Source organism: Balaenoptera physalus, assembly GCF_965194825.1.
Source record: "Balaenoptera physalus genome assembly, chromosome: 1".
Classification (NCBI taxonomy): Eukaryota; Metazoa; Chordata; class Mammalia; order Artiodactyla; family Balaenopteridae; genus Balaenoptera; species Balaenoptera physalus.
Window position 1 is genome coordinate 56,790,678 of NC_138882.1, and position 12,680 is coordinate 56,803,357.

At 41.9% G+C, this 12,680-nt stretch overlaps 1 protein-coding gene across 8 annotated transcripts in view; it reads right to left on the bottom strand.

The window, feature by feature from the left end:
• PAPPA2 (pappalysin 2) overlaps positions 1 to 12,680 on the bottom strand; it is a 431,292-nt gene that overhangs the window by 408,586 nt on the left and 10,026 nt on the right. The gene's annotated exons all lie outside the window — the stretch shown is intronic.

The window sequence follows — 12,680 nt, forward strand, 5'->3', positions numbered from 1 at the left end:
GGCTGGGTAGCAGTCTAACAGAGGCAGGAGAGGGATGCAAGAGAGATGAGGGGGGAGGCAGCAGACCCTTGCAGGAATTTCTGGACATTTTGCCTTAATAAATAAGATACAAATAATTTGCCATTTGTCTTGCTGTTTAGCAGCTACTCAGCTTTTAATTAATCGCATACAAGCAGGAAGCCTGACCAAAAGTAGAATGAGCAATTTTTATTTCAGTTTAGAATGAGAAGAGGGTTTTTTGCTGAATGAAAATATAGGGTTTCCGACGGCCTGGGACCCTTCTTAAACAAGAGAGTGGGACTTCCCTGGTGGCACAGTGGTTAAGAATCCGCCTGCCGATGCAGGGGACACGGGTTCGATCCCTGGCCTGGGGAGATCCCACATGCCGCGGAGCAACTAAGCCCGTGAGCCACAACTACTGAGCCTGTGTGCCACAACTACTGAAGCCCGCGCGCCTACAGCCCGTGCTCTGCAACAAGAGAAGCCACCGCAAGGAGAAGCGCACCACAAAGCAGAGTAGCCCCTGCTCGCCACAACTAAAGAAAGCCCGCACACAGCAACGAAGACTCAACACAGCCAAAGACAAATAAAATTTAAAAAATAAAAATAAAAAAATAAATAAATAATAAAATAGTTTCTTTAAAAACAAAACAAAACAAAGAGTGAAGCCAGACCTTGAAGGGCTGGCTCAATTCAATGCAACAAATGTTATCGAGCACGTTCTCTGCACTCTGCCGCCAGGAAGGGGCCCTCGCCTTGTGTCTGAGCCCAGCTCTGTCTCCTGCTCCCCTGACTTCCTCAGGCCGACTTGGGGCTTCTCCATGCAAGGCCCCACTTTGCAAGTGCAGGCTTCATCATAGCAGTTACTAGATTCAAAGGTGTTTCTGTGGCTCTTTCCCTATTACACTGTGAGCCCTGGAAGGCAAGGCTCATTCCCTAGACATCTTTACATCTCAAAAGCCCAGGAGATGATCTGGAACACAACAGGCCCTCAATAAATCTGAGAGATGAGCAAATGAATGCATAAGCCAGTTCACCTGAAACAGGTCACACAACCTCTTTGAAGGTTCAGCTCTCCCATTTATGAAAAGGGTATAGACACACCTGTCCTGCCTGAGTCACAGGGCTGGAAAAAGACCAAATGTTTGTGTATTGTCAGGCCCTCTCACACATGTCCCAAAGACACACTAAAGTGTAGAAAACCTGAAGATAGGAACCCTGTCATTCTTGTTCCTGGTGTGTCCCCAAAATTTACATTAGCACCTCAGAAGGAAGTGCTCAATTAATGTTGGTGGAAGAGAAAGAGGTGGGACAGAAGGATACAGAATACTTTATAAACACTGTGGCCTCTGAAAAGCTATGATTTTTCCCACAAAGTGTAATAAGTTCTGATCATCAGAAAGCGTGTTGTGATGCTGAGAGTCTCTGCCCCCCATTTCCGGTTCTGCCCCCTCCATCAACCAGTCTCCCCTGTCACCCACGACATGAGGAGAGTTGCACTCACCCTCCTTTTTTTCAGACAGGGACAATTTTGTCTTTTTCAAACTTTCTGAGATGTAGGAGGGTGGTGAGGCCAGGATTGAGTCATACCATGGAAGCCAGTATCTAAGAAGGATGTCTGCCATCTGTCCTGAAACTTACCTAGAGCCCAAGCCATTGTGCAGGTCACTAGCCCAGGCTGGAAGGGACACGGTGGTACAGACAAAAAGCTGAGCAGGGGCTGAGAGCTGGCCGCCAGCGTGGAGCTGGAGTAGGCACGGGGGCGTCTCTGTGGCCAGCCCAAGCCAAATAGCCACCTCAGCACGGGCGCTTCCTGGGGATTAATGAAGCACAGAAAGAAATAACACCTCAAACCATTAACCCCAACCAGCGATAAATCCTCAGGAATTGCACGGCAGAGTGGCTGCTCCTGCTGTATTAAGTTGAAAATGCATTTTTTAAAAGCCTATGGATTTTTTTTAATGGACTACAATATCATTGGTACCCAGTGGGCCTCTCCACAGCGTGAATACCTCAGCCTGGGGCCCTGGCCCTTTATTCAATGTGCGATGTTCCTTCCTCTTCCTGTTACCTGGCTTTTCTTGTGTCCTTTGCTCCTAGAATATTGAAAAATACCACGTAAACTGAAAACACCGGAATGAGAAAAAGAGAAGCCCAACCAGCTGGCAGGAGCCATGGTCTGAGAGCAGGTGCCAGCGCTGCAGGTGAGTTCAGTGGGCAGCCAGACGGGAGAAAATCAAGAGTGAAGACTGCCAAGGTGCAGGAATGCTCCACTGACTTCTTTGACATTGAAATTCCCAATGAAAATGTAAATGGTATCTGGTGGAGGAAGCCTCTGAGCCATTTTTAGGCCATTAACAGCTTTGCTACAAATAAATCGTCTAAAATAGCCAGTCACCTATTAGAGCCCTGGGCAATGCAACTCAACACAGGTATTAACGGCGGAAGTAAGGAAGGTCAGGAATCATGGGGGCAGGAGGGTGGAAAGTGAATACTGGACTATCAATGACTTCCAGACTAATAACTTTTTCTAGATTAGGCCCAGCTAGGGGATGACTAAAGACAAACAAAAGTCAAAAGAGAAGGCAAAGCAGAGAAAGAAGAAATGAAGGCCAATGGAACAGAAGCATTACTTTTGGCAGTCATGGGATGCTGAAGTTCCTGGGGGCTCCACCGACCAATAGGTTACCCTTTGGCAAAATACATATCTACTCCATACTCAGTTTCCCTGTTAAAAACGTCTCTTGAAAGTAATGTCCCTCAGACTGTCACTCTGGGGGATAAAGAGTTAATATTTGAAACTCGCAAGGCGACTTTGGAGAACAAGTTTCTATTCTAAGTGTGAGAGATTCCTATTATAAGAAATTCTGTAGATTGACAAAGCTAAACGGCCTCTACATCGTATAACCATAATCCTCCTCAGTGTACAAAAGTCCAAAAATAAAGACCAGATGTCTTCAGATTGCTGACGTTGATTGAGCTGGTTCCACTCGCTCACAGTGATTGCTAAACCAAGCTTTCCCTGGACGCAAAGCTGAGGATTTCCATCCTTGTGTTATTGGCTTTTTTTGCCACAATTTGCCTGTTCACGTATATGGGCACCCTTTTGGCCTCCTCGGGTCTGGAATGGAGTTTTCCACTCCTTAGAGGATGTGTCTGCAGAAGCTCAGTTGAAACCCGTTAAGTACTTGTGCCTCCTCAGCAGCCTCTCCTGGCATCAAAGAGCCAGTTTCTCATTAGTAGCTGGTTAGAACAGTGAGGCCTCCACCACTGACTTGCTCAAACTCTGGTTCCCCAAGAAAACCTTTGTGAAGATCCTGCCCCAGGCCAGCTCTCCCAACAAACTCCTCCACCCCGCCAAAGCCTCAGACTGTGCTGGGAGGCCTGTGCTTTGTATAGGCCAGCTGGGAGGTTGTCCCCCCGTTTCCTAGACATCCACCCGCTCTGTCTCTTTCTCATAAATTTCCAAGCAGTGTTCTGTAGTGCTAAAACACTTCCTGTTCTTATTCTCATGTGTTTCTCATATGTATTTGCCCTATTAGATCATAAGTTTCTCAGCCATGAGAACTCTATTCTGTAATTCCTTTTTATTCTCCCGCTCAACTCTCACAGATGTCAGTACATTAAGATGTTTTAGTAAAGAGCTTGTTGACTGGCTAAGTTTTTCAAAGGGAGAAACAAAAGAAAAAATGAATCGGGACAGTTGGTTGCAGACCAAAGACAAATAGGTGTGTGCTTGGGTGTGTGTATGCGTGTGTGTGTGTGTTTGTGTCTGTGTGTGAGTTCACTTGCATATTCACTCATCCCACAAATACTTGTTGAGTACCTACTATGTTCCAGGTGTTATGATAGGCATAGGGATACAGCAAAGAACATGAAAAATAAAGTCCTTGAGTTCCCAGAACAACACTTCGATACAGTTTGCTAGGTCCTTGAGCCTCATGTTGCTTGTGTGCTTGTAAAGTTTATTTCATGACTGAAAAGGGATGGTGTGTTTGGATTTGTCTCATGTAAAGAAAAGGTATATGTGTCCTATGAGAATATGTTTGATTTAGGCTCAGGGTACAAAAACCAGAAAGGAATGTTAGATATAATTTAGAACCCAATAGTTTTCTTCATGATGTGTGACTGTTTTATCTCAAACCTGGAGGAAAACAGTACAATTTACATATGCAAATGAGGACAGCCAAAACTTGCATACCACTGAATATTTTAGGAAACCCCAAACTGCAGGTTCCTATGAAATCAGAAACATTGATTTCAGGCCAAAGATTTTAGACAGTAAACATACTGATTTTCAACAAGTTGTTTGTTTTTTAAAAAAATAGAAATTGCTTTCTATCTAATCCTAGTAGCAAAAACCCCAAGTTCATATTGCGTTACTTTTTAAAGCATGGAAAATGGTTTATAGCTTAGATCTAATTTCACTCTTGCTGCACAGAGAGGTAATTGGAAGAATACAATATCTACTCCATGTCGCTTTAAGGACAGTTAAGGTCACACGCTACTCCCAGGTAGGATGAGACTAGAGCTCATGTGAAATATTCCTGACCCTCTCCTCACCTAAGGCATTTCTAATCTTAAATTTTAATTGTAATTTTATTTTGAACCTGATGTACTTAGAGAGTTGAGTTGATTATACCCTCCAGTTCACAGCACACTATCACTATCAGTACGTGCAGGGCTTCTCTCATATTTTATTTTATTATTCTCCTTTTATACCTGATTCTAGTCACATCTCCCTCTCTTTCTCTTTCTTTTTAGCCCCTCCTCCACCCTAAAGGCACCCACATTAATGTGTTTGATATAGATAGGCAGATAGATAGAGATGCATGTATATATGTACATAGATTTATGTGTATATCTATGTTCTGTATGTATGCATATGAGGAGGGTTATCTTTGAAAACTATACAGTGTGAGGTGTGTGTATGTGTTTTAAATAGACTTAGGTGGTATTATGCTGGAAATTTCATTGTGTTTCTTACTTTCTTTCATTCTCCTCTTTCATGCCTGTAGCTCTCTGCCTCCGTAAACAAAGCTCTTATGACTATCCTTGTACATTCCCCCTTCCGGTAATGCGTGAACATTTCTCTGGGGTATATGCTCAGGCCTAGGGTTCCTGGGTCATACCCACAAACACCACTTTAGCTAGGGGCTTCCAGGTTATTCTCCAGAATGACTGTATCAATGTACATTTCACCAGCAGAGCATGAGTTCTAGTGTCCCCAAGACCTCACCAATATTTCTAATTTTTGCTATTCCATTGAGTATAAAATAGTATTTTATTGTTATTGTAATTTGCATATCTCTGATTTTTGAATTCGAGCAAATTTTCATATACTTGTTAACTATTCAGATCCTCCCTTGTGTGAATTACCTATTCCTGTTTTTGAACATTTTCCATTGAGTTCCCCGATCTGTCTTACTGAATTGTAAGAATTCCTGTTCTAATCTAGATATCTATCCCTTATTGTTATACTGGTTAATGAAAATATCTTCTCCCAGTCATTACTAGTCTATTAACTTGATCTATGGTGGATTCATTGAAGATAACTCTTCTAATTTGTTGTAGTCAAATACATCAACTATTTGCCTTATGAATTGTGCTTTGGTGGTCTTATTTTAAAAGACCTCCCTCACTCCAAACTCACAAAGACATTCTTTTCCACTAGCTTTACAATCCCATTCACATTTAGGTCTTTGATCCTTCTAGAAGAGTAACTTTTAGTGTCATATAGGAATCTGTCTTTTTTTTTTAAATATATCTATTTATTTATTTATTTGGTTGCGCTGGGTCTTAGTTGAGGCAGGCGGGCTCCTTAGTTACAGCTCGTTGGCTCCTTAGTTGCAGCACATGGGCTCCTTAGTTGTGGCATGCGAACTCTTAGTTGCAGCATGCATGTGGGATCTAGTTCCCTGACCAGGGATCGAACCCGGGCCCCCTGTACTGGGAACATGGAGTCTTATCCACTGCGCCACCAGGAAAGTCCCAGGAATCTGTCTTAATTTTTTCCATATAGTGGCCTTATTTCCTTAATACCATATATTAAACAATCCAATGACATATACATTTGTGGTGCCACATCTGTCATATGCCAGGTTTCCAAATAAACATGGGTCTACTTTTAATTCTTTGTTCCATTACATGGATTTATTTTCCTATTCTTTTCCTCACACTACTTTTTGCTTTTACTTGCTTTCACTACTTATTTCTTTTATTACTATGGCTTACTGTGTTTCATATCTGGTAGAATGAATCTTCTTCTTTGCTCTTCCTTTCAAATTTGACTTAGCATCCATGGACATTTGTTAACCTATACAAATTGTAGAATAAGCTCAGGGTCATTTCTGTTATCTTGAAAAACCACATGATCTTTTATTCTCCTCCACCCTAGCCCTTTATGGCATGCCTCTTTATATCGCAGTTAATAAAAACCCAACTGAAAGCAATTTAAGTCAATAATAATAATGCAGCAAGTGCTCAAACAACATCATCAGGACTTTGTCTTTTCTTCTACTTCTTGACTCTACTTTCCTCTACTTCTTGACTCTACTTTCCTCTGAGTTGGCTTCTGTCACAGACAAAATTTCTCTGGGAGTAGGTCCCCAGCTGCATCTTACTTTTCTAGCAACCCAAGCAGAAAGAAGATGCTTCCTCCCCGAGAGTTTCATCAGAATTCTGAATGGGGCTCTCATGCCTCATCCTGCCCTGTCCTGAAACATGCCCCATCCTCAAATAACTGATGTGACCAGACTTTCGAAGGCTCTGCTTGGCCAGGCCTGTGTCTTTTGCCTGCAAACCACTGGTTCAGCCCCATATGACGCACATGGACTAATAGAGAAGGAGTATTTCCATAAAGAAAAACTGAAATGCTACTTCCAGGGCAGGCAAAACCTACAAAGGTTAACTATCCACTGTGGCAATCCATTGCACTTATTTATTTCTACCTGACTCCTCCTACCAAAATATAAGCTCCTTGAGGGCAGGCCTTGTGGCCCTTCATCTTAGGGGCCCCAGTACCTAGTCAAATGCCTTTATATAGTGGGCATTCAACAAGCATCTATTGAATTTAAGAAAGTAAGTGAATGAATGAATGAAAGAATGAATGCCAGGAGTAGCAGTTAGGGCTAGGTTGCATATTAAGCAGAGAGAAGGGGCAACAACAGTAACTGCATCAGACTCTTTAAACTGGCACTTAGCAAGCCAAGATCTCAACCTCAGAAGTGGGGTCATGGTTCCGCTGTCACACAGATATAAAACCTAACAGTTAATTCCACTGACTTTCCCAATGACTTACAGGAAGTCTAAGGTAGTGGTTCAAAGTTTTAGAGTCTGACAGTTCTGACTCCCATCCTAACTCTGCCAAGTTTATAAAAACTTGACTCATTTAACCATTTGGGGTCACCATTTCTTTTTCTGCACAGTGGGGACTAATATGTAACATGTAGGAGAGTTGTTATAATATTTTAAAAGATAACTATGTAAAGAGCTATGTAAAGAGTCTGGCACTGGGCTATAAGAAAGTCTTTGCCTTTTGGTGTGCAACCTCGGGAGCTCCCTGGGCAAGATTCAAAACTGGTCTCCATACTCTGAGGGCAAGGAGAGACCAAAGAGGTATAACACTCCAGATTGGTACGTGGCAGTTTTAATAAGCAAGAGAACATACATATGAGGCTTATCTTGGGTGGCTGCAAGATGAGTAGATCGTGGCCCCCACTTGCCAGAATCTTAACTAAGGTCAGTTATATATTCCGTTCAGATGGTCTCAACAACATTTTACCCTCTCAAGGCTGTCCTTGAAATGACTGCTAGTGTGGGAATAGCAGGTGGGACATGCATTCCAAGGACAGGGGAGGGGGTGAGGAGCCTCTGATTGCTCAGGTCCAGCTCACAGGCCAAGCAGAGGTTACCTCCTCTCAATGACCTCCTCCAACAGAGCTGCAACAGATTTTTCAATCATCTACTAGGTGTCAGGCAAGGTGCTTGACTCTAAGGAACCAAACTAAGCAAACTAAGCATGGTCTCTCCTCTCAAATTGCTCAGAGTCTTGGAGGGAAGAGAGAGAAATTGAAAAGCTAAAGTATGGTAAGGGTCATGCTGGGGAAGTACAGGGTGCTGGGGAGGTACAAACTGGAATAATTAATCCAATCATGATAACTAGGGAAGGCTTCCCAGAGGTTGTGATATTTTTGATGAAACTGGAAAGATGGGTAAGAATTAACAAAATTAAGGGTGAGAATGTTTAGAGAGGAGACTATTCCAGAAAGATAATTGAGAGAGGCCATGGCAAATTCTTAAAGAAAAGAAATTCCTAATGGTTCTCAAAAAGGATTAGTTAATATTTGTGTAACTATCACAATTATAATGACATAGTATTCATATCTATTAACTCCTATTATGCCTTATAGGGTAACCCTTTTTCCTCTCAAGAAAATCTTTCTCGGTATTCACACAGACATATATTCCTTGATTCCCAAACCTCCAGTGTGTTTTATTTGCTCTTAGAGGATTCATCAAGGACCTGACATAGCCAAAGAAGGCTGCATTCTAGATCTGGAGAGCATTTGGAAGAAATAACTGATGTGGATCAAAGGAAATTGGAAAAATAATGAAGAGATCTAGGAATAGGGTATGACCTTGCAGAATGTGATGAGGAAACTGGCACAGTCAACTTCAGGGGAGCTTTCAACCAAAGGAGGACATTCCTATAAAGAGGAAGGTGGCAAGGTAGGAGAAAGAAATGGGAATAAAAGGAGTATCTCTGTTCATTTTGTTTGTTCACCTGGAGGAACAACTGAAGCATACAAAATTAAATACATGGGCTTTTTGCATTCAGTGATGTTTTCACAAACTCATCATCTAAAATCATTTAAATTTTGAGCCCTTTTTGCTGATAAATATGATATGGATGACTCCGATCACCAACAGTCCTGGACTGCAACAGAGTGAACCTCACTTTTGGTGTTGTCATCACAACAAGAGTACCACTCCTCTTCTCATTGCTCTTCAACCATGACCGCACCATCACCTGAAGAGGTTTTAAAGTCATGGAGATGCCCAGACTCCAACCCTACTGAATCAAACCTACCAAATCAGAGTCTTGACAGATGAGGTCTGATTCCCCTCACCCAACACTGTTACTTCTCTGACTTCCTTTCCTACTGCTCTTCCCCTGGATCACTTCACTTCAAACAAATGGACCTCCTTGCTTTTTGTATTAGGTACCTGTTGCTGTGTAATAAATTATCCCAAAATGTAGTATCTTAAATATATATATATATGTACATATATATATATATATACATACATATATATATATATATGTACATTTATTATTTCACAGCTTCTGTGGGTCAGGTACCCAGACACAGCTTAGTTTGTATAGTGTCTGGCACATGATAGGAGCTTAACAATCATTTGTTGAATGGAACAATCTGTGGCACTATCAGAATATTTTTTTGGTAAATCTTGAGCTCATTTGGGAATTGCTTTATAGAAAAACAGGCAGCCACTCCCAAATATATATACTGCTCCACTTAATGGCTACATCTGTTCTCATCCCAAATCCAACTACTGCCCAGGGAAACTTTTACTTTAGTTTGTGTATGACAATAAGGACCATCTTAGGTCAGGCTCACAGACCCTGAAATGAGGATTCATATGCAACTAACTTATTAGGGAAGTGTTTCCAGGAGAAACTGATAAGCAAATAGAATAAATCACTTGTAAGAACAGAGAATCAGTAGTAGTTAAGCAACAGTGTGACCAGGAAAAGTCCCAGCCTTAATCTAAACCCACAGGGAGATCAGCAGCATAAATTACAGCCTCAGAGTTTGTCCCTTCTCAAGACCAGAAATCTGGCCTTTCATACTCCACAAAATCAGCCATTGGCTAACTGGTATATAAACCAAGAAGCTCTAGAAAGCCAAGGACAGTCCTCTGGAGTAGGTGGAGGTGTGAGTCATTAGATGCAAAGCACACAGGCCACAAAGAACCAGTAGGAAGGACCTGAGATCTGGAAGGAATGCTGTCTATATTCACTGCAGGTACAGTTAAGAAACAAGCCTCTGGCTCCTTCAAATCCAGACATGCCTCTAACTTAGGACAAGATGAAATTGTCATCTGATCACATTTAATCCTTGCCAAAAAACCTATGAGGTGGTTGCAACTATTATTCCTATCTTAACCAAAGCTTAAAGAAATTAAGGGACTTGCCCAAGAACATGTAGCTATTCAGTGTCTGACCCAGGATTCAAACTCTGATTTATCTTTCTCACAGTCCATGCTTCTGATTGCTATTCTATAATTTAAAATGTATTTATTCTTTTAATTTCACTAGCATGATGGAGAAGAGACAAGGCTAAATAGATATCCATTGATAGAAGATCGGTTGCCCAAAGGCTAAATAGATATCCATTGATAGAAAGGGGACTGGTTGCCCAAGTGTACTCACCCCCTTAGTGCCTCTAGCATTGTAGATACTCAGTAAATATCCATTTAATAAGTGAAGAAGTAACTATAATACAGGGGCCTTTTCCATACAGCAGTCCCCAGATATTTATAGACTGGGTGCAAACAATCTAAGTCCCATCCCAAGATGTTGAAAAGATAGGAATAAAATAGACTTTATGTCTACTCTGGAGTAGTCCAATAAGATGCTTGCCATGTTGGAAGATCTACTTATTGTTCAATATAGGTGTGGAAAAACCCAAACCAAAAGCTTTTTGTCTTACTTCTCCTTTCAGGAGAACTCAGTGAGTTTGCAGAGACAGTTCCAGGGAAAGTATATATTTTGGGTTTCAAGAGAAGATGAGAATTGGGTTTTACCAGAGGTGATGATGGAGGTGATATATGGAGATCACCAAATTCAGCCGAAAAAGCCTCTTGCTGCAAAGCACAGATGCCCTCATCTGGTTTCACTGATGCACCTGCGATGCCATGTTGAGCAAATACAACTGATCTTTCTCATGGGTCACCAGGTCACTGGAGCACACCTGGAGCCCTCTGATTACACATAGGCAAAAAGTCTAGAGACCAGATGGGTAGGGTGAGGTGGAAACCAATCAATAGGGACTTTAAAACCTTCAGTTTTAGTTTTTGCTTTATTTGTTTGCTCATCTTGAACTGTGCTGATAGGGTTGCAGTGAGCTAGTGCCCAATTCCATTCTCTCTTGCACTCAACAGCACTACTTTTCCTAGGTGACTTTTAAGGTTGGAGTTTAACCAAGTGATCACATAACAGAATGAAACTAACCATCCCTATGATTTCTTTTACCTTCTATCAAATTATAATAAATATGCAGAAAAAAGTATGTATCTTAAGTGTATAGCACAATGAACTTTTACGAACTGAACATGTTTAATCACCACCCCAGAAGCCTCCCTTATGTTCTCTTCTGGTCGCTGTACACCCCCCCAAGAGTATAAAAACTCTCCTGACTTCTAACACCCTTGATTAGTTTAGCTTGTTTTGTACTTCATATAACAGGAATCCTACAGTGTGTATTCTTTTGTGCTCGGCTTCTTTTACTCAACATTATTTGTTGAAATTCATCCATGTCATTGCATTTAGTTGTAGATCATTTATTCTAATTGCTGTATATTATTCCATTGTGTAAAAAGGCCATAATTTATTTATCCTTTCAACTGTCAGTGGGCACTTGTATAGTTTCCAGGACGTAGGTATTATGAATAATGCTGCTATGAACATTCTCAAACAAGTCTTTTGGTGCTTTTCTGTTGGGTACACACCTGAAAGTGCAGCTTCTGGGCATGAATTCAGCTTCAGGAGATACCACCAAACATTTCTCCTAGAGGGTATTTCACCCGTGATTTTCTCCTATGTATTTTTCACCTGTGATTTTCACCCTCCAACACTGGCCTCATTAACACAGGACTTGACTAGATCTCACCTATTAGGAACTGCGCAACTACCCCTCCGGAGGATGCAAGTCCCTGAAGAGCAGGAATTCCCTGGCATTCTCAAAAGTTACCTTAACCTCTGTAAGAGTTCTGAAAACACGATCTTCCCCCAGGGAGGGAAAAAGGCAATTTGGGGGTAATCCCATGCTGTTTGTGATACATATTCCCATGAGAGAAGAGTTACTGCACTTGAAACTGTTTCTTTGCTTTTGGTGTGGGGAGAGTTTCATAAAGTCCAAAGCGATTACAGAGGAGCTTTTGCAAAAGAAATGGGAGTTGGATCAGACCGCTTCCGCTTTCCACACACACCACAGCAAAAGTCCCAGGAGGTCAGCTGGAACAGACATTGGTTGGAACCCTGTACAGTCCCAATGAGAAGTCTTCCTAAGGTCTCCAAGGTGGAGCGTAAATCACAGATGTGTGGAGCTTTGAAGATCTATCTTTTGTTGCTAATCTCTCTGTCCTGAAAGGGTGGGTGGGGAATATATGAAGGCAAAATCGATGAACAAGTCCCAGACAACAGTTTCTGCCCTTGCCAAAGTTGCGGTTCAGTTTTTTAATAAGCTCATTGGGATTTGCTCTTGTTACTGTACTTTACTCATTAGCTCCTTGAAGTTACTGTTGGGTACCTTGGGGTGGAGGCCTCAAACCTCAGCATTCTTCTAAAGGGCTTACCACTGCAGGAGGGAAGGGTGGGGTGGTGGGGAGTGGCTTGCTCATGCACTCAGAAAGGTGCAGCCTGCCTGGACCTCCTT